The 20165-nt window shown below is 43.2% G+C and overlaps 1 protein-coding gene and 1 long non-coding RNA gene across 7 annotated transcripts in view; one reads left to right on the forward strand and one right to left on the reverse strand.

The window, feature by feature from the left end:
- LOC115085754 overlaps positions 1-20165 on the reverse strand; it is a 1125639-nt gene that overhangs the window by 56588 nt on the left and 1048886 nt on the right. The window lies entirely within an intron of this gene.
- The window catches only part of LOC115085755, a 60484-nt gene continuing 46217 nt past the window's right edge, over positions 5899-20165 (forward strand). Inside the window, exons 1-2 of the long non-coding RNA XR_003854956.1 lie at positions 5899-6049; positions 13993-14170. This is a non-coding gene — a long non-coding RNA (uncharacterized LOC115085755). The remainder of the gene's footprint in view (positions 6050-13992; positions 14171-20165) is intronic.

The raw sequence follows: 20165 nt of genomic DNA on the forward strand, positions 1-20165 counted from the left end.
ACAGCCAAAAAAAAAAACCAAAAAAAAAAAAACACAACTACTCTTGAACCCCCCCCAAGCATAGGGGCGCCTTTCAGTCCTCCTCTTCCCACACTATGGGGCACCTCCAGGATTATCAATAGCAGCCCTGCCTACATCCCTCCTGACCAGTCTAAGTAAAAGCATTTTTTTAAAAATGTATTCAGCAGTCAAGGGGGTAAAAAGTGAAAGAGAATGATAGTGAGTTAGTGAATGAGCTTGCCTGTGTGTGAATCTGAGAGAGTACATGTGAGCATGAGAGACAGCAAGCATGTGAGTGAGTGTGACAGACAGCATGTGATCAAGCGTGTTATGTGGAGAGCATGGGAGAGGGTTTGTGAGCAAGCGTCTTATGTGTAGTACGTGGGAGAGCAAGTGTGTTGTGTGGGAGAAAGGGTGTGAGCAAGTGTGTTGTGTGTGGGAGCGTGGGTGAGATCATGTGAGTGAGTATTATGTAGGGAGCATGGGAAAGAGCACGTGATCAAGCATGCATGTTATGGGTGGGAGCATGAGAGAATGTGTGTGTCTGTGTGTATCAGTAATTGCTTGTAAGTGAGTACATGAGAGAGGATAAAGTTGGTGACTCCTGCTCCTCCCTGCTTCTAACTAATTCATACAATCTCTATTGTGACTGGAATCAAACGCTTCCTGGTGTTAAGTAAGGTATTTTTTTTTATGCTTAGTTAACTACTGGTGTCTGCTATTGTACAATATTTTATTTGTGTTTGGGACATGTTAAAAAATTTATGAAATTTTAATTAATGGATGTTCAATACATCAGCTGTTTGAAATATGTATTGTTTTTATTAGTATGGGTTTACCATTGATTTATATTTCTTGATTTTATTTTTTGATGTTTCATGAGGAATGCTGATGTTTCTGTTATTCCATTGTTGTACGGCATATTGAGTGTGGCTTGTTGTGGTTTTCAGTTCAATTATGTTTGCACATTTCTATATACACTTTATGGCCACATTACTCTGTATTTGGTGAGGGTCTTTCAGCGTTGTGCATGTGTGTTGAGGTGAAGTATTCTGCTAGCATATAGTTTCTGTGTAGGGATCTATTACAGCTTGGTTTATTCTATTTTCCTAATAGGAGGTGTATTGTTGTTTTAGGGCCTGGTGTAATATTTGCAGTGTTGCCTTTTCATAAGTAGGGTTGTCATTGTTTTAAGTTCTGGCAGTTAATGTGGTTTTGGTTTGGGAGGTTTACTATATTGTAATTGCAATTCAGTTTGCTCATGGATTTCTGAGAGTCAAGTTATACCCAACATACATTATAATTTGTCTAATGCAATGTGAGTTCCAAGTGTCTTTTAGGGTTGGTTTTTTTTTTGCAGGATTTTTAATTTTAATTTTTTCTATACTGCTTATCACAAAATCTAGGCAGTTTATATTTTCTTACATGCATAATTTAAGTAAAAACAAATTAGCATTGATATAAATGAGAAAATCATAAACTATAACATTGTTAGTAAATACCCCCAATAAAATTATTATAACATTTTTTTGAAAGTACAATTAAAATGAAACATGAAACATGAAATAAAACAAAAAACTAAAACAATAAAAGATAATCACAGTTACCCCAACACAATTTAACATAAATCAAATTTCATCCATCTTATGCAGCCCTCATATAGTCACTCTTGTTAAGTTAAATACTGCATGGTAAAGAAATATCTACTCATGATAGTTTTTATTCATTGAAGGCTTGCTTACAAAACAGGTCTTAAGAAGTTTCTTAAATGCTCTGGGATCTCTAGTCACGCCTAGATGCTCCGGCACAGTTTTCCATAACAAAGGGCCGGCCACTGATATCACTCTCTCATGCACTTTACCCAAATGTGCCTGCTGGATCGATGAAACTGTCAGGAGACATTTATTTGCAGAATGCAAACATCTTTGAGGTGTATAAAAATGAAGCTTTGTTCCCAGCCAAATGTTTTCCAGGTTTATTTATTTATTTATTTAAGGTTTTTTTATACCGGCATTCATGAACTCGTTCACATCATGTCGGTTTACAGAAAACAGGGGTGCGGATAATACAACCAAAAAACATAAATAACGTGATGAAGAGAAGCAGTTACAATTAACAAGGGCTAATGAACTGGGAATGTAAGAAATAGAAAGAGATAGAGGAGAATAATTATATACAAAAGTTCAATATAAATATGGTGTCTCATATGTACAGTCTCTGAGTAGAGAGTTTGTTTATGGTGCATCTTAGGTAGAGTTCGAGAAGGCTTGCCTGAAAAGCCATGTCTTGAGTCTTTTCCTAAAGGTTAGGAGACATGGTTCGTTTCTGAGTTCTGGAGGGATGGAGTTCCATAACTGTGGGCCTGCGGTGGAAAGAGCTCGGTCTCTTAAGGTGCTGTGATTAGTGGTTTTCGTGGGTGGAACAATGAGGCATCCTCTGTAGGCTTCCCTGGTCGGTCTTGTGGATTTGTGGAAGCGGGGAGGAATTTGTAGATCGATTGTGGTATGTTGGTGAATGATTTTGTATATCAAGGTGATGGATTTATAAATGACTCTGAAATGAATTGGTAACCAGTGGAGGTCTTGTAGCACTGGGGAGATATGGTCTCTTTTCTTAGTGTTTGTCAGTAGACGGGCTGCTGCGTTTTGGACCATTTGGAGCGGTTTTGTGTATGAGGAGGGGAGGCCAAGTAAAGTGGAGCAGCAGTAGTCCAATTTTGAGAAAATGAGGGCTTGGAGGATGGTTATAAACAATGAGGGCTTGGAGGATGGTTATAAACAATTTTGCGAATTAGCATAAAACCTAAAAATGAACTCTAAAAGCAACAGGTAACCATTGAAGATTAAACAAAACGGATATAATGTGATCAAACCTACTTAAGCCATACAAAACTGATGCAGAGTTCTGTAGTAATTGTAATGGCTTAATTGTATTCTTTGGTAATGCAAGTAAGCAGTGAATTGCATAATCTATAATACTGAAAAGAAACATCTGTACGACTAACCGAAAATCATCTGTTTCTAAATAAGGTTTTAAGCAATGCAAAATTTGAAGCTTGTAATACTCTGTTATTACAATTTTACATACATGCCCTTTCATAGACAATTTTAAATTAAGCTGTACACCCAGATCCCTTACTACACAAGATAAAGGAATTTCTATTCCTTCAAAGGTGAAGGCTGGAAGGTCTTTAGTTAAAGATCTTTTTGCAAGCACTAAAATTTCAGTCTTACTTGCATTCAGTGCAAATGATTATGGTATAATCATGTTTTAATCATTTGGAGGTAAATGGCATCACAGCAGTGCATGTAAATATAATATACGCACTGAGGTACGTTTACCTCAGAAAACTGTGAATGTCTTTTTCCATGTAAAATCTGTTATAAATTTATAATTTGTGTGTGTGAGAGGGGGGGGGGGGGAGGGTGCAAGGTTTAAGGTTCACATCGGGCACCTAATACCAGCCCTTGCTACGTTGTCTCCACATAGGAACCCAGGATTCCGTCTGGAGTGGTTATTTTTGGGGGTCAGTGGCTCTCCCCAGTCTTGGCCAGGGCTTAATTTTTTTTTTTTAAAGCCCTGGAGGTACAGCACGGATCACTTCTATCCCCCTCTCTACTGGAGTAGGTATGCAGAACAGACCTTGGGGAAAAACCATAAAAGCGGCAGACGTACTTTAAAATGTTTGGGGGAGGGGATGCTGGAGGACCGAGTCTGCAGGTCCAACCAGCTATATATTCTGAATCCGTGAGCAAGCAAGGTGGACAACATGAAGGCTGCTCTGAGGCAGGACCTGGGACTTTCAGCTTTGCCCCCGGGGTTTGGTGTGTGTTGCAGGGGACAGGAAAGCTGATGCGGACAGAGTAAAAAAAACAAAACAAAACAGAGCTACTCTGCTCACTAATCCAGGCCCTCCCCTCCCAGGCAGCTGCGGGGAACACGAAGGAAGAGGCGGGAATGAAACTGAGGCAAAGCAGAGTTTGGGGTTTTTTGCCTGCAAATTTCTATTTCTAATGTTTGGTCCGTTAATCTGTATTTGGTGAAGATCCATCAGTGTTCCTCATGTCTGACCGAGGTGAGCTATTCTACTAATGTATAGTTCTTTGTAGGAATCTGTAACAGTTTTCCTAATAGAAAGTGTGCTACATACGGGATATGTGTGTGTTTTTGCAGGGTTTTGTGTCATTTCACAGCGTGCCATGGTACTGAGATAAAATGATCCCTGTATTCAGTTAAAATGCACTTCATAACCCCCCCTTTGAGACGTTATCCTCATTCTCCACAAACACTTCTCTTGTCACCATCCCGGGCAGACTGGCTGGACCATTTTGGATTTTGTCTGCCATCATTTATTATGTTATTATGTCTGTCTGTCTGTCTTGAACGGACTGTAGACTGCTTTGAGCAGGGACTGTCTTGTATGTGTAATCTGCACAGCACCGCATGCACCCTGTGGTGGTGCATGCACGTAATGTAACCAGTACAGTTCGACAACTGAACTACGTTTATAACGCCTTCAATAACTATTGTTAACAAGCGCATGAATTTCTGAGCACTCTGTTAAACATCGGAACTTTGTAAACCGCCGTGATGGCGAAACCGAACGACGGAATATAAAACTCGATAAATGAATAAAATAAATAAATATAAATGTTTAATACTCTAGCGATAGTGCTATTCGTTCTCTAGGGCAGTGGTTTTCAACCAGTATGTCAGGACAAGGGTCACCAAGGGTCGGAAGGTGTGTCACCAAAAATTTGACATAACAAACCTATGCTTTCTATAAAAGCCACACGTGCTTGCTGCTTGAGGAGAGGAGCCTGGTCCTTAAAATTCCTCATCACCGCTCTCTGTTGCTGCTTTTCCCTTAACCCTGGCAATCACCGCCACCACCAATCCAAGCCAGAAATGTTGCAGGTTTATACTACCCTGCCATCCTACCGCAATTCCCCCTCCCTCTTGGAGTTTGTTTTTCTCTGTATGCTTGTTTATAATTTATGGCCTTTTATTCTGTATTAGATAAGAGTCAGTCTGCATTCTGCAGGTTTGACAGAGGTGAGGGATTCTGCTAACCAGGATGTAGATTCTGTGTAGGGATCTAGAGCAGTCTGGCTTTCTTTGTTTCTCCAATAGTAAGTGTACTGTGCTCTATATTTGCAGCCTTGCTTTTTCATAGGAACGTTTGTTGCTGTTCAAGTCCTGGGTGTTAGTGCTCTTATGGTATGGCTGGTATGCTATATCATTTCTAAATGTCATTTTAGCAGGTTTACATGTGATTTCACAAAGTGGCAGGCAGGAAAGGGATTTTGAAAGATTATTACTGAGGGGATACCAGAATTTGAATATATTTTTTGGTATGGGGAGTTGAAAGGGGAAATTTCCTAACTCTGCTCCATATAAACCCCAGAAGAGGTCAGAACTTTCTGAGGCTGACAGTGAAATGCATGAGAGTTTATCTGTATCGAAAAACTGAGTGCTGCATATGCATATCAGTCCCAGATTTCTCACTGATGCAGTAAGTAAAGATTACCATTTTTGTGAAAAAATATATTTAATAATGATATTTTATAAGCAGCTATTGAAATGAAAGAATATGTTATCTTTCTCCTGCATCATCTTCAACAATAAAATATGTACAATTTTTTTTTAAGTATAGCTGTTAAACGTAGTATGCAATGTGTCACGCACGTGAGCATCATCTGTCAGGTGTGTCATGACGGAAAAAAAGGTTGAGAACCACTGCTCTAGGGTTTGATGTAATATTTGCATTGTGGCTTTCTCATAGGTTGGGCTGCTGCTTTTTGACTTCTGGGAGTTACTGCTGGTTAGCTATGGCAGGTCTGCTATATAGGGTCTGAGTGAATGACTTTTTTTTCTTTGTTTGCAGAGCCTTCTATTACTTCACAAAATGCCTGGTAAAAGAAGGAGTTTGTGTTACTGTTATTGAGGTTACAACAGAATTTGAATTATTTTTGTATGGTGAGCAGCAAAGAGAAACATCCGAATGCAGCGCAGACAGCCACCTCAGAGATTATCGTCAGCTAATTCAGTATGCATTTCTTTTCATGTACATCTTTCTTTTTTGTTTGCAGTACCCTCTAAAATCACAGATGACACATTCAACAGATACATACAATCTGCTAGAAACAAAGACACACACACACACACGCATCTGATGAAGTGGACTCTGTCCTTGAAAGCTCCTGACCCAATAAATCGGTCAGTCTAGTCTCCACCTATCTTTTGCATTTTGCTTAGTCTAGAAGGTGCCACCCACTGCCTGTCATTTTTGCTTTGCACACACAAACATTCTGCTGCTGTGCTGATGTTCATGTGCTCACTGATGCCTGATTTTCAAAAGCTTTTACAAGTGCAAGTGGACTATTGAAAACTGATACAATATATGCCATTGACTGCCAATAGGTTTAACCCATGTTAAGAGCACTTAACATGGTTAAATAGCTTTAAAAAAATTGCCACGATTAGTATGTTACATTTACATGCGTAACTGCTTTGAAAATTCACCTCTGAGTGCTCCTCAACCCAGCACTGCCATATGATTATGTAAAGCTCGAAGCAGCTTGCATCAGTCCCCTTCATGTCCCATTCTCACCCCATTCTCCAGGAGACTCACTGGTTCCACAGCCAGCTGTCCCCCTCAGAGCTTAGTCCAGCCCATTTCAGATAGAAACCCTCAAAAAGCCATGAGTAAACTGAATTACATTACAATATAATCTCCCATACCAAACAGCACTGCCAGCACTCAAACAGTAACAACCCTATCTTATGAAAAGGCAACAATGCAAATATTACATCAGGCCCTAAAAACGTCAATACATCGCCTATTAGGAATCAAAAACAAACCAAGCTGCTATAGATCCCTACACAGAATACCTCACCTCACTATCAGACATACAGAACACAGACAGACTCTCACCAAATACTGAATAAAGAGACGATAAGTATAAATAGAAACACCCAAAAACTGAACCGAAAACTGCAACAAGTCTGTATTTGCAATGCACTAATAGAACAGAAATGTCATTGTAACGGACCCCTTTTTGTCCTTTACCATTAAGGCCTGGGTGAAGTCAGTCAGTAAGAGTGCAGGTTGGTATAGCGGGGGCGGTTACCATTCAAATGCAGCCCCTCCCTTTGAGGGATCTGCAATGGCCGACCCCTTGAGAGTTTACATACAGCAGCTGCCTACAGAGAGCTCAAGAGCCAGTCCTTTTAGGTTTGCTGAGAGATAGGCGGTGCTGAGGAGTTTTGCTTAAGTTGTTTATTCTGATCCAGTCAGAAGAGCCAGGCAAACCCTGCCTGGTGGTCCTGACCAGGGTCGGGAAGGGTTTCCTTATCCGTCCACTCACTGGCTGGTTAGGATTTTCCCTCTGGGTATATTTTTTGGGAGTTTCAGATTTAAGTGGCAGGAGCCTTGTGAGAGCTTGTACACCCGCTGTGCAGGTTAGGGAAGATCTGTCCTCCATACCCTCAACGAGGACGGGGGTGACAGTGACCTGCTGCAAGGAGGAACTCCAGTGTTAAGTTTCTGTTTGAAGGGGAAAAGGCTCAGTTTGAGATTCAGGAAGACATTTTGGCTGCCCCTTCCTTCCTGTTTGAAGCGAGGAGAGCTGCTTGCTCCAAGGGGATCCCTCCCATCAGGGATCCAGAGAGAAGAAATAAAGAGACTGTGTAAGAACCAAGAAGATCGAGAAAGTCTGTTACGGGTCTTCCCTTACGGGTCACAAATCACTGAGGACACCCGTCTGGTGTCACAATACCCTGGGGAGAGAGAGATTTAAGCTCTGTGCCATAGGCTCTTTGCCATTTTTACCAGTTTGGAAAGGGTTTTTGACCAAGGTAAAGATCCCCCGACCACCTGGGAGCTTCATTTAACCAAGCCCTGGAGAGTGGATGTTTCCAAGGCCCTGGCGTGCGAGTCCTGCACAGACAGAGGGAAAGAGAGCGGCAGGGAAGAAAGCAGGAGAATTCAGTGGCGCTGCAGTTTGCTGTTTGGGTCTATCACTGCCATTCATCATCAGTGTGGGAACAGTAAAGACTTTAATTCTGGACCAGTAACTCAGTGACTCCGGGGTATTTCTTTCGCACTCACTGCAGCCACTAGGAGGGTAAGTCTCCTCTCCCAAGGGAACACAAAGGAAAAAGAAACGTGCGGAAAGGGCAGCCCCGTCACACCGGGCCAGGAAGCAAATCTGTCCGTCCCCGCCCCCACCAAGAGAGAGCTAACTGGTGAGCAGTTCCAGCCCCGAAGAGAAACAAACTCTTTATTATCCCTCTTCTCTGGTAGGTTACGCACACCAGGGCGGGGTTACGTCAAGGTTCCTGATAAAACCACAAACAGGAAAATCAAGAAATACAAACCAATCTAAGGAGAAAAGAATATTTCCAACCGCTGACAAACAGAACATCCAATAAATAAAAACTCATGGCTTTTTTTTTTCTTCAAATTTCCCAAACAGCAATACAATTTTTCAAAAAGCGCAGATAACTCCCAATAATTAAAACTCTCTCCATACCCTAACATTATCGTGGATTTAGTGGGGGTGGTAAGCGGCAGGGTAGGTGGTGGCACAGAAACTTTCTCTCTCTCTCTCGCTCACACAGACACACGCACGCTCACGAGCACACACACACCTATGCTCGCTGATACACACACATATATACTCCCTGGCACCCATTCACTCACTGACATTCTTGATCACAGGCACATACATTCAATCACACACACACATGCACACAAACATACACTCATTCTCACAGATAACACATACATGCTCGTTGACGTGCTCACTGACTTTCATTGACAGTGTCTCACACACATGCTCACTCACACTAACACTTGCTCGCTCACATACACACACACACACACACACGCGCGCGTGTGCTTGCGTCACAGCCTCTACCGAGCGGTGAATGCTAGAGAGGAGCGGTGCAGGCTGACATCAAAAGAGCCTACCCAGCTCATGAAGACTGCAGGGACTGCAAACTTTGCATCCTTAAGTGGGGTTCACATCAGTACCATCTAAATAGGGCAGGCAACTGGGTAACTCGGGCCCAAATCTACAGCAACATTCTGCAAGCCTCAGAACTTTGCCACCATAGGCACAAACCTAGACGACCTGTGTAGAAATGGTCAATAGATTCTGTGGACATAAGCTAGTAGAAAGGTGTGCCACAGAAAAGTCAGCATTGTCTGATGCTCAGATCCAGACTAGCACCTGCACTCTGCACTCAGCAGCTCACCGCAACAAGAGAAACCAGCGGTGGCTCTTAAACATGTCGGAGCTTCTTTCTGAGAACATGAGTAATTATGCATGCCGCCTCTTCTTAGCTACAGCACGAACCCCAGACTGTGGTAATTCATGGGCAGCAGGCAGAGCTTGGACAGTTGTGCCCAGCTTTGTGTAGCACGCACAGTGCACACGAGCATCTCCTCGGTTTCCCTTCCTCCTCTGTGTTCTTCCAGTCTCTGTCTTATCCCCAGGCCGAGTGAGATGGAGAGAATGTGCCCTGAGCCCCGGATGTGACTCACTCTGAGTGCTGGGAGCAGGAGGACCTCTGGCAGCCACATACGGCAGCCAAACTAACCAACCGAACCAGCTGCCTGCGCAACACGGGCCTCTCCCTTCTGCACACGTATATAGAGGAAGTCAGTTCACTTGTCTCCCCACTCCCTTTCCCCTTTGCTTTAAAATTTGGAAGCGACCTGGTGGCGGGCTTTCAGAGATTCCCTAATCCTTCTTTTGACATTACGAGTCCTCTCCATGTTCACATTGCCTGCCTTGTGAAAGTCGGTGTGCCACACAACATTTTTTGTCAATGAGGATGCGCCTGAGGCTTGAAAAGGTTGGGAAACACTAAATAAGATCAAACAATTACACGAGTCCGTTATAAATACATATAATCAGGTTCACTTACAAAAATAAAAATAAAAATAAAGAACACCTCCCATTTGTTTGCACTAGGGATTATATCCAGCTAACTTTAGCAGAGCTCTGTGGGATAAACAGACTTAGCTGGATAAGTTATCTGGCTAACTCTTAATGATGTCATCCGGGCACCGGCAGATGAGGAGGAGGAAGTGGCCCAAATGCACTGCAAGGCCGCGATCCTCCGCCTCTTTCAGAACACTGGGGGGTGAGTGAGGGGAGTGGGGCAGGCACAGCGGCCGCCGGGGGAGGAGGAGCAGACAGGAAACAATGCTCCGCCCCCCACCTGCCGCCAAGGAGGCTCTCTCTGCTCGGCACGAAGGGCTTGGGAGCAATGCTCATTCTAATTTTTTTCCGGGGCGTGGGCAGATGGGTCTTGTCGTTGGGCACACAAGTTCTGCAAGTGAGCAGCAGGGGGGTCAATCCCGCCTCCTTCCCGCAAGCTGTCTCTGCCGTCGTGCCGCCACCACCACCACTCACCACCAGGGATCCAAGCAGTATATTTCATTCTCTCTTCCTCTTCTCAGTTTTCATCTCTTTCTCATCCTTCCACCATCGTCCCTCATGCATATCATGCCTCCCTTTCCATTCTTAGCCCTCGTCACTGACAGCCCTCCGTTTTTCTCTTCCCCGGCAGCCGCTTTCCTGCGCGAGAGGAGGATGTCCTGGCTGCAGCCGGAGGAGGTCAGAAATGCTGGAGGCACAATCACTGCTCTCCTGCTGCTCCCCACATAGGAGGAACAAAAGATCTTTTGGAGAGGGGGGGCATTTTTTGCTTCACCCCCCCCAACTCATCTTTCCCTGCAGCATGTAACAGAGAGCCAATCCAGCGGGTCAAATTATTAATTTTTTTTTATTTACTTGGCATGCTGCCAGTCCCATGGACAGCATGGGAGCCATGTAGGATGGGGGACCCAGCCTGGTCCAATCTTATTTTTAGTCCCACTGAGTCAAAACAACCATTGGGGGCAGGAAAGAAACAGAGAATCACTCAGTGGTGAAGCCCATCTTGGCTACTGGCAGCTTTGTTTGAAAAGGGACAATTCAGCATGAAATTCAGCCGGATTAACTTGTTTACTTGGACGTTTTATAGAGACATGAAATAGTTTGAGATCTGTAATTGCTGAAGAGATTGTCCCAGCAAGTTTTGAAGCTGAGCTCGATGCCAGCCCTGATGGAAAGAAGAAGTCAAAGCTGCGGCAGCCGAAGGGGGTCGGGTCCTGTGCGGTGTGAACGGCTGCTCGAGGAGTGCCGCGCGGGCGCTTACGTGCGCAGCTCAGAAGGGAATACGTTGTGGGGCAAGGAGATCCGAGCCCGATGAAGGCGGGGTTTTTTTCCTTGCTGTCGTCAGTGAAAATGGCCGCTGCCGCTACCCCCTACCTCTCCCTCTGTTCCGATACCTATGATATCTCTCTTCTCTTGCACTGTCAACCCCTTTCCACTTGTAGCGTATTCTAACCGAATGCTGGCCCAGGGGAAATATCTTAAAACTGCTAACAGGATGAAATGCTGAGCTCATAAATTCGATTACAGATTCAGCGGATGAATGAGCTCACGTGTGGCAGAGCTTTCTTAGGACAATCTAAACCATGAATATGGCGCCAACCCGTTTATTTACTACACATACTTTAATATCACTGCTGAGTGCTCTAAAGATAAGATGCAATGCTATACAGTATCTCTAGTTTAGGTTCACGACATTGTTATTAGATTAGGACCTACAGCGAACCGCTCATGTGCTCAACCATATACAAGATAAATGAGAAGGTTATAAGGTCCCTCTCACACAGAGCACACAATCTCAGAATACCAGAATTTGAGCCGCTTTGCTAGCATTAACAAGTAATAAACTATATACATGATTTAGTAGCTGAAAACAGATTCTAAGAAGCCCAAAACTCATCCGTGAACAGCTGGTTTTAATAGCTCCAGTACCCCCAATCTCATTAGCATTACACATCTCAAACTATTTCATGTCTCTATAAAACTTCCAAGTAAACAAGTTAATCATTAAAGGGTCTTTTCATGCTAAATTCTCCCTTTTCAAAAAAGTAGCCACTAGCATTCAGTTTTGGAGCTTCATAATAGTTTTACAATCAGCTGAAAAACCGCTATCAAAAGGCTGTCATGGGATGGCCAAGGGGCCTCTGCAGGCCCGGGGATCCTGTCAAGAAACATCTGCAGCTCTCCCAGGCTTCCTAGCATCTTCCCATCCCCTTCCATTGCTGTCCTGTCAGCACTGGAAGCAACAGAAAGCAGACAAGGGAGACTGGCAACCCAGGCAGAGCTGCCACTGTGACTGATAGCCACCCATACCTCATGCAAGTGGCATTTCAGCACAGAAAAGTGTGAACGGAATGGATATCACATTTCATCATGCAGAAACAGAGAATACATATAGAAACATAGAAATGACGGCAGAAGAAGACCAAATGGCCCATCCAGTCTGCCCAGCAAGCTTTCATACTTATTTTTCTCATACTGATCTGTTATTCTGACCGCTGAGGCCAGGGCCGTTATTGGTAACTTTTTGGTTCTAATTTCCTTCCACCCTCGCCAATTGATGTAGAGAGCAGTGCTGGAGCTGCATCAATGTGAAGTGTCAAGCCTAATTGGTTAGGGGTAGTAACCGCTGCAATAAGCAAGCTACTCCCTCGCTTGTTTGCCCAGCCTGTGCAATTTAGTCCTTGTTGGTTGTTGTTTGAATATAAATCCTCTTTTCTTAATTCCCCCTGCCACTGAAGCAGAGAGCTGCTTGGATATGCATTGAAAGTGAAGTATCAGGCTAATCTGATTTGGGGAGGTAACCACCATAACAAGCAAGCTACTCCCACGATTATTTGTGAATGCAGATCCTTTTTCCCACATTTCCTCTTGCCGTTGAAGCATAGAGCAATGTTAGAGTGTGTATGTTTATTGAATAAGGATATTAATTAATAAGGATATTAATCACCAGGTAGTAGCTGTCATTCTCGCAAGCCACCCCCATGCCTCTTCTCTTCATTTCATACACATCCTCAAGACTTTATGGATCTGGGCCCATCTAGTCTGCTCAGACTACATGGGCCCAGGGCAACAGCATAAACCTCAAGTTGCCCCCCCCCCAATGGGGGAGGGGGAAGGGACGGTGCTGCTGTTGGGTGTCTATGGGAATTTGTAGACTCATCTGCCCAGGGTGAGAGAAAACCAGAGGAACTGGGGCAGACTGGAGGGGCCAGTGCGTCTTTATCTGCTGTCATTTACCGTGTTATATTCTTTCTTCTGAATTATTTTACACTGCACTGTGTTAATCATTATTGTTGTCGTTGCTCTTTTTTAACCATAGAATGCCACCAAGGTCAGCAACCATCGGTGCCGACTTAATGATATATTCTTTGAACGAACATGCACAAGCGAAAGCCGTGCATTTCTGCAGGTTTTAAACAAACAAACAAAAGTAAAATACGGTTCATCTGCCCGTTATCCTACCAGGCATCCAAAGTCATTAGTTTGTTAACTTTCGCCACCTCAATTTTGGTCATAATACAAAGGTTATTTATGAGCTGGAATATCAGTAGACAGTCATAAGCTTCCATTAACATTCGATATGAGTGCACGTATTCCCTTTATAGTATTACAGTGTGAGCTTTAATGAGGCCTAGATTCAAGAAAGAACGGGAAAGAAAAACAAGCACATCTGCACATTAAAGCTCCAAACATGCAGCCGGGTAGATGTGCACACACAGAGTCAGAGACACACAGCCAGCCCCATATTACCAACAAGGGAAAAAAAGGAAAATGAAATCATGCCTCTCATGTTTTCCTTGCATGCTATGGGAGAACTATAAAATAATTGAGAACATTTAACTTTTGCTGGCATGTGGAATATAAGGGAAGAGCGACCGGTAAGTAATAGCTTAGTTGAGTTTTATTTTAAGCAGGGCTCCCCCAAACCATGGCCTGCGGAGCTTGAGTTTCCGGTTCGCTATACTTTTTCCTTCTCGTGGCCGGATCTGGCCAAGCAAAATGTTTTTTTCTTCATTGAGGATTTTCTCCTCCGTAGGTGCAGCAGCAGCATTGCTGGTGGGGTTTTCCCCAGGCCCTGCCAGCTGAAACGGAAAAGACGCTGCGCGAAGGAAGAAAGGCTGGCAGGGAGGTCGGAAGGAAGCAGACTCCGCACCGGTGACAGGAGCCAGAATCAAGCGCTGGTGAGGAGGCCAGGCCCTGACAGTGATGGCAAGGTGAGTGGGGGAGGAGAGAAGGGGAAGGGGAGGGAGGGAGGTAAGGGGTAAGAGGGGCTGGGGTAAGTGAAGGAGGGATATGTTATGTTGAGTATGAGAGAAGGGAGGGGAGAGGGAAGTGAGAGGTGAGTGAAGAGAGGGGTGGGGTAAGTAAGAAAGGTGGTCCCTTCCCCTGCAATACTTCCAAGTACCTGAACGTAACTCGCCTTCGTCTACCAATCAAGAGGTGTGAGCTAGATATATATTAAATACATTTTAAAAATGTGTGGGGACCTCTGATCTATAGTAGTGACTGAGTCAAGAGAAGGCCTGTAATATCCACTGCCCGATGCAAACTAAGGAACTACCACTCCAGTCAGACCGTTTCAGCAGGGCACTAAAAAATAGACAGCTGCACTGTCTGAAATACCACAGGACTGGGATAACTTCATAAAGCGGCTGCCATATAAAAACGTTATGGTGGCTTATAAAGGTTATGATGTACCAGAACATGCCAAGGTGCATTCCAAGCGGATATCATGCACCTTAGGAAAAGTTAAAAAAATAAAATAAAAACAAAAAAAGCCCACAATATATAAACGCCAGGCTTTGTAACCACCAGCAGAATGTAGTCATTTTCCAGCTGCTTCTAAGCTAGCTACACTAGGATATACAGTAAATATAAATGCAAGCACTACAGCTTTCCATTGGGCTAGCCGAGTTGCAAGCGACTATGAAGATTTTCCCTTGGAACAATCTTCTGATCTCCAGTATTGTTCAGCACAAAGGTACAACACACAGATTACTGCCTTGGTTCCTTCAGTAGAGACTTGGGAGACATCCAGGAGAAACTAAGCCCAGGGAAAGTACAATTTTCTGAACAATAAGGTATACAGAGTCTTTCTTGATGGCTTTATTCTTTGTTCACTTAGGAAAGCAAAGCAAAAAAAACAAAACCCCAAAAACCTATCAGGAAGATAGATTAGTGAGCTCTGAAAAGTTATGGACAACGGAGAGCTTGTTTTGAAATGTGTGAATTTAAACAAATGTGCCTGTGGCAGAGCACACGCGGACTGCAGCTCTGCTGAGGCACAAATTGGTCTGGGCTCTGGCTGTTCCTTGCATAAACTTTATTATTTACAGGGAAACGTAAGTAAGGTAAGCTGCTTGCCTCAGCACTATTTCTAAACATGGAGATAATCAGCAGCTGCCTTCTCCTCATTCCCGGGGGCTTTCCTTGCTCTCCTTGGAGCCTAAGCTATATTCCTGCTCAGGGGAGCCGCCCCCGCACACAGCATCCCTTGTCTTAAGGTGGACTGGGACCTGGTGCGTCCTGCTCCCTTCTCTCGCTGTGTTTAATTCCCACCTTTCCGAAGCTACTTTTAAATCTTAGGCCTGGTTGTCTGCTTTTAGCCTCGTTAACTACCTTTCTTTTCTTTTCTTTCTTTGTGAAATACCCCATCTCTTGTCCTGTATGTTTGTAAGCTCTATTGAGCAGGGACTGCCTTTTTCTGTGTGATTGTACAGCACTGCATATGTCGTGTAGCGCTACAGAAACGTTAAGTGGTGGTCGCACCAGTAAGAACGGTCCTGAGGAATGTCTCATGAGGACCTTTGCCAAACACCTTCTGAAAATCCATATATACTATAATCAAGTGGCTCAATACTATCCGCATGTCTATTTATACTGGGGTGAATACCATCAGGTCCCAATGAATTCCTATTCCTTAGTTAAAAATAAATAAAAAAACGGTGTGAGAGTATATATTGCCAAAAGATCAATACAAATCCAATAAAATTCCTTATATGCAGAAATCTTTAAAATCAACTTGGATTTTCTTTTAAATCACAAATCCAAACAACAAGGTCCCTCAACCCCAGGTACTGCAGCTACCTCAAAGATTTTTATAAGAGGGTGTTCCAACTACTTGACCAATGCATTTCTGCCACTGGTTAATGGATGTAACGGAATGAGTTAAAACTTAACCCAAACAAGACAGCTAATGCGGACAAGCACAAGGGGATGCATATAGGGAAAAATGACTCATGCTGTATTTACACTAGCAGGCCGATTTAATAAATGGTGCGGGAGAGCCGGTGCTCCGTGTTGAGAGCCAGCTCTCCCGATGCTCGCCCAGGCACCTATTCCTGGGCACGCGATTTTGTATTTAAATTAGGCCAGGCGCTAATAAGGAGGCGCTAGGGACAATAGCGCTGTCCCTAGCGCCTCCTTCTTAGCGGAAGAGTCGGCTTTCAGCGGGCCTGACAACCGACGCTTAATTTTACCGGCGTCTGTTGTCAAACCCACTGAGAGCCACGGGTTCGAAAAACGAACGCCAGCAAACTTGAGTGTCCGTTTTCAAACCCGTCGCTATGATATTAAGTATGATATTAAGCTTTTCTGCTTTCCTGTATACTTTTCCCGGTGCTTTCTAAGTTAATTCCTGTCCTAGGGCAGGCGTTAATTTCTGGGCGAATAACTAATAGGCTCATCAACATGCATCTGCATGTGATGATCGCTATTAGTTTTGGGGGGGGGGGGGGGGTTGGCCATGCGTTTTCCACATGCTATTACCCCTTACAGTATATGGGGTAATAGGAGTGAGTCAAAAATGCACGTCCAAACGGGGGCTAAATGGTGCACTCGGCTGAGCGCACCATACTGTATCGGCCTTTAGGTTAGGTTCCATATTAGGAGCTACCACCCAAAAAAGAGAGACCTAGGTATCATAGTGGATAATACATTGAAATCATCAGCTCAGTACACTGTGGCAGTCAAAAAAGCAAACAGAATGTTAGGAATTATTAGGAAGGGAATGGTGAATAAATTGGAGGATTTCATAATGCCTCTATATCGCTCCATGGTGAGACCGCACCTTGAGTACTGTGTACAATTCTGGTCGCCGCATCTCAATAAAGATATAGTTGCCCTAGAAAAGGTACAGAGAAGGGCGACCAAAATGATAAAGGCCATGGAACGGCTCCCCTATGAGGAAAGGCTGAAGAGGTTAGGGCTGTTCAGCTTGGAGAAAGATGACTGAGGGGGGATATGATAGAGGTCTATAAAATCATGAATGGACTTGAATGGGTAAATGTGAATCAGTTATTTACTCAGATTATAGAAGAACTAGGGGGGCAGTTCATGAAGTCACCAAGCAGCACATTTAAAACAAATCAGAGAAAATTATTTTTCACTCAATGCACAATTAAGCCCTGGAATTCATTGCCAGACATTGTGGTTAAGGCAGTTAGTTATAGCTGGGTTTAAAAAAGGTTGGATAAGTTCCTGGAGGAGAAGTCCATAAACTGCTATTAATCATTTGACTTAGGGAATAGCCACTGCTTATTACTGGCATTATTTATTTATTTATTTATTTTAAGTTTTTCTATACCGGCATTCGCGATAAGTATCGCATCATGTCGGTTTACAATTAACAAGTGGATAGGGAACAAAAAGGTAAAAAATAATATTGATCCTAATAATAATAATAAAATAATAATAATGATAGTAGTAATAAAACATTAAACAAGAGAAGGCTAAGGAATGCAGTTACAATAAAACAAGGGAGTAATACAACTTGGAGCATAGAAAAGAAGCAAGGGTTTAAATAGAGAGAACATATGTGCCAGTCAATGTGCTTAAAGCATTAATGAATTGCCCTTATGAGGTAAAGATATTAATAACCATGATTAAGGCAAAGTCTGAGCGACTAGTTAATAATGGAATAGGTTCAGTTTAGATCAGGAAAGGCTTTCATGAATAGCCACGTTTTGAGTCTTTTCCTAAATGTGGGAAGGCAGGGTTCCTGTCGCAAATCTGGTGGGATGGAATTCCACAGTGTTGGTCCTGCAGTGGAGAAAGCCCTGTCTCTGGCGGTTATGTGCCTCATGGATTTGGAGAGTGGTACTTGTAGGGTTTCTCTATAGGACTCTCTGATTGGTCTGTTGGACGTAAATTGTTTGAGAGGAATTTGAAGGTTGAGCTGAGAGTGTTGATGTATAGCTTTGAAAATAGTGGTTATGGACTTATATATGATTCTGTAGTGAATTGGCAGCCAGTGCAGGTCTTTGAGGATTGGTGATATGTGGTCTCTTCTCCGTGTGTTAGTTAATATTCTCGCAGCCGTGTTTTGAACCATCTGAAGGGGTTTAGTGTGAGATGAAGGAAAGACCTAATAGTAAAGAGTTGCAGTAATCTAGTTTAGCAAATATGATTGATTGCAGAATAGTTCTGTAGTCATGAAAGTGGAAGAGTGGTCTTATTCTTTTTAAGACTTGGAGTTTATAGAAGCAGTCCTTAGTAGTTTGATTTATGAATGCTTTTAGGTTTAACCTGTTATCAATGATAGCTCCCAGGTTTCTTACTTGTGGAGATTGTAAATTGGGTGGAGGATTTGTGTCGATGTTACTGTTTTCAGATGAAATTAGGAGGAGTTCGCTTTTTGAAGAGTTTAGTATTAGATTAAGGTTGGAGAGGAGTCCATCAATTTTTTTAAGACAAGTTTCCCAGAATTCTAGAGTTTTGGTGTAGGATTCTTTGACGGGGATGACTATCTGGACGTCATCTGCATAAAGAAAGTGTTTAAGGTTTAAATTAGTTAGCAGTTGGCAGAGAGGGAGCAGGTAGATATTAAAGAGCGTTGGTGAAAGGGAGGAGCCCTGAGGAACTCCCGTAGATGAAGCGTAGTGTTGAGATTCTTTGTTGTGAATTTTGACTTTTTATTTTCTGTTCCCTAAGAACGATTTGAACCATGATAGTGCTGTTCCTGTTATTCCGATGTTAGCTAATTGAATTAGTAGGGTGGAATGGTTAACTGTATCAAAGGCAGCTGAGAGGTCCAGGAGGATCAGTAAATAAGTGTGACCTTTATCCAGGCCCATGATGAGGTAGTCTGTCAGGGAAATTAGTAGTGATTCAGTACTTAAAGCTTTTCTGAAGCCATATTGGGACGGGAACAGAATTTTATGTTCTTCGAGGTAGTCTGAGAGTCTGGAGTTAACTAATTTTTCCATTACCTTGGCTATGAAAGGGAGATTGGATATAGGACGGAAATTGGTAGGATCATTAGGATTTAAGTTAGGTTTTTTAAGAGCGGTTTGATGGATGCAATTTTCAGGTCGTCTGGGTAGATTCCTTGTGCTAGGGAACAGTTAATAATGTCTGTCAGAGCATTGGAGATTGTGTCTGGTATTAGCAGGAGAAGTTTGGATGGGATGTGGTCTAATGAGTGAGATGAAGGTTTCATTTTCTTCAATGTAGAAAGTATCTCAGTAGAAGTGATGGGTTCGAAGGATTGTAGAGTAATGTCTTTGTTGTGGTGGAAGTATGTGTTGGATGGCGTTGAAGTGTTGGTTCTCAGCTGTGTTATTAGGTTGGAGATTTTGTTGCTAAAGAAGAGGGCCAACTCCTCTGCTTTTTCTTGTACTAGGTTGGCAGGGATGTCAGGAGTCGTGGTTTGCGTTAAATTAGATACATAGGCAAAGAGGGCTTTGGAATCAAAGATAATATGGTGGATCTTCTGTGCAAAGAAGTCCCTTTTTGTTTTTAATGTAGCGCTTTTGTATTGGTGGAGTGCGAGTTTGTAAGCAGAGAGGGAAGTCTGTGTTGGTGTTTTCCGCCATTTGCTTTCCTTCTGTCGGAGGGAGTGTTTCAGTTTTTGAAGTTCTTCTTTAAACCAAGGTTGTCTTTCGGAGGTGTTGTATTCGAGTTTTTTTGTTGCCAGAGGACAGAGATTGTTAGCTGCTGTTTCTGTTATCTTGGACCAAGAATGGAGGGCTGAGTTGGGTGAAGAGATGTCTATGAGTGGGAGTTCTGGGCCAAGATGATTGTGTAATTCCTCAGATGTGCAAGATTTCCTGTATATGAATTCAGGTTGTGGGACAGGTTTTTTGCTTATTTGTTGTAGCAAAAAGGCGGAAGATATTAAAGTATGGTCAGACCAGGGAACAGGTTGGCATTTAGGTGGAGTTGATTGAGAGATGCTAGAGTTTACAAATATTAGGTCCAGGGTGTGAC

This window comes from Rhinatrema bivittatum, chromosome 2, assembly GCF_901001135.1.
Source record: "Rhinatrema bivittatum chromosome 2, aRhiBiv1.1, whole genome shotgun sequence".
NCBI classification, from domain to species: Eukaryota; Metazoa; Chordata; class Amphibia; order Gymnophiona; family Rhinatrematidae; genus Rhinatrema; species Rhinatrema bivittatum.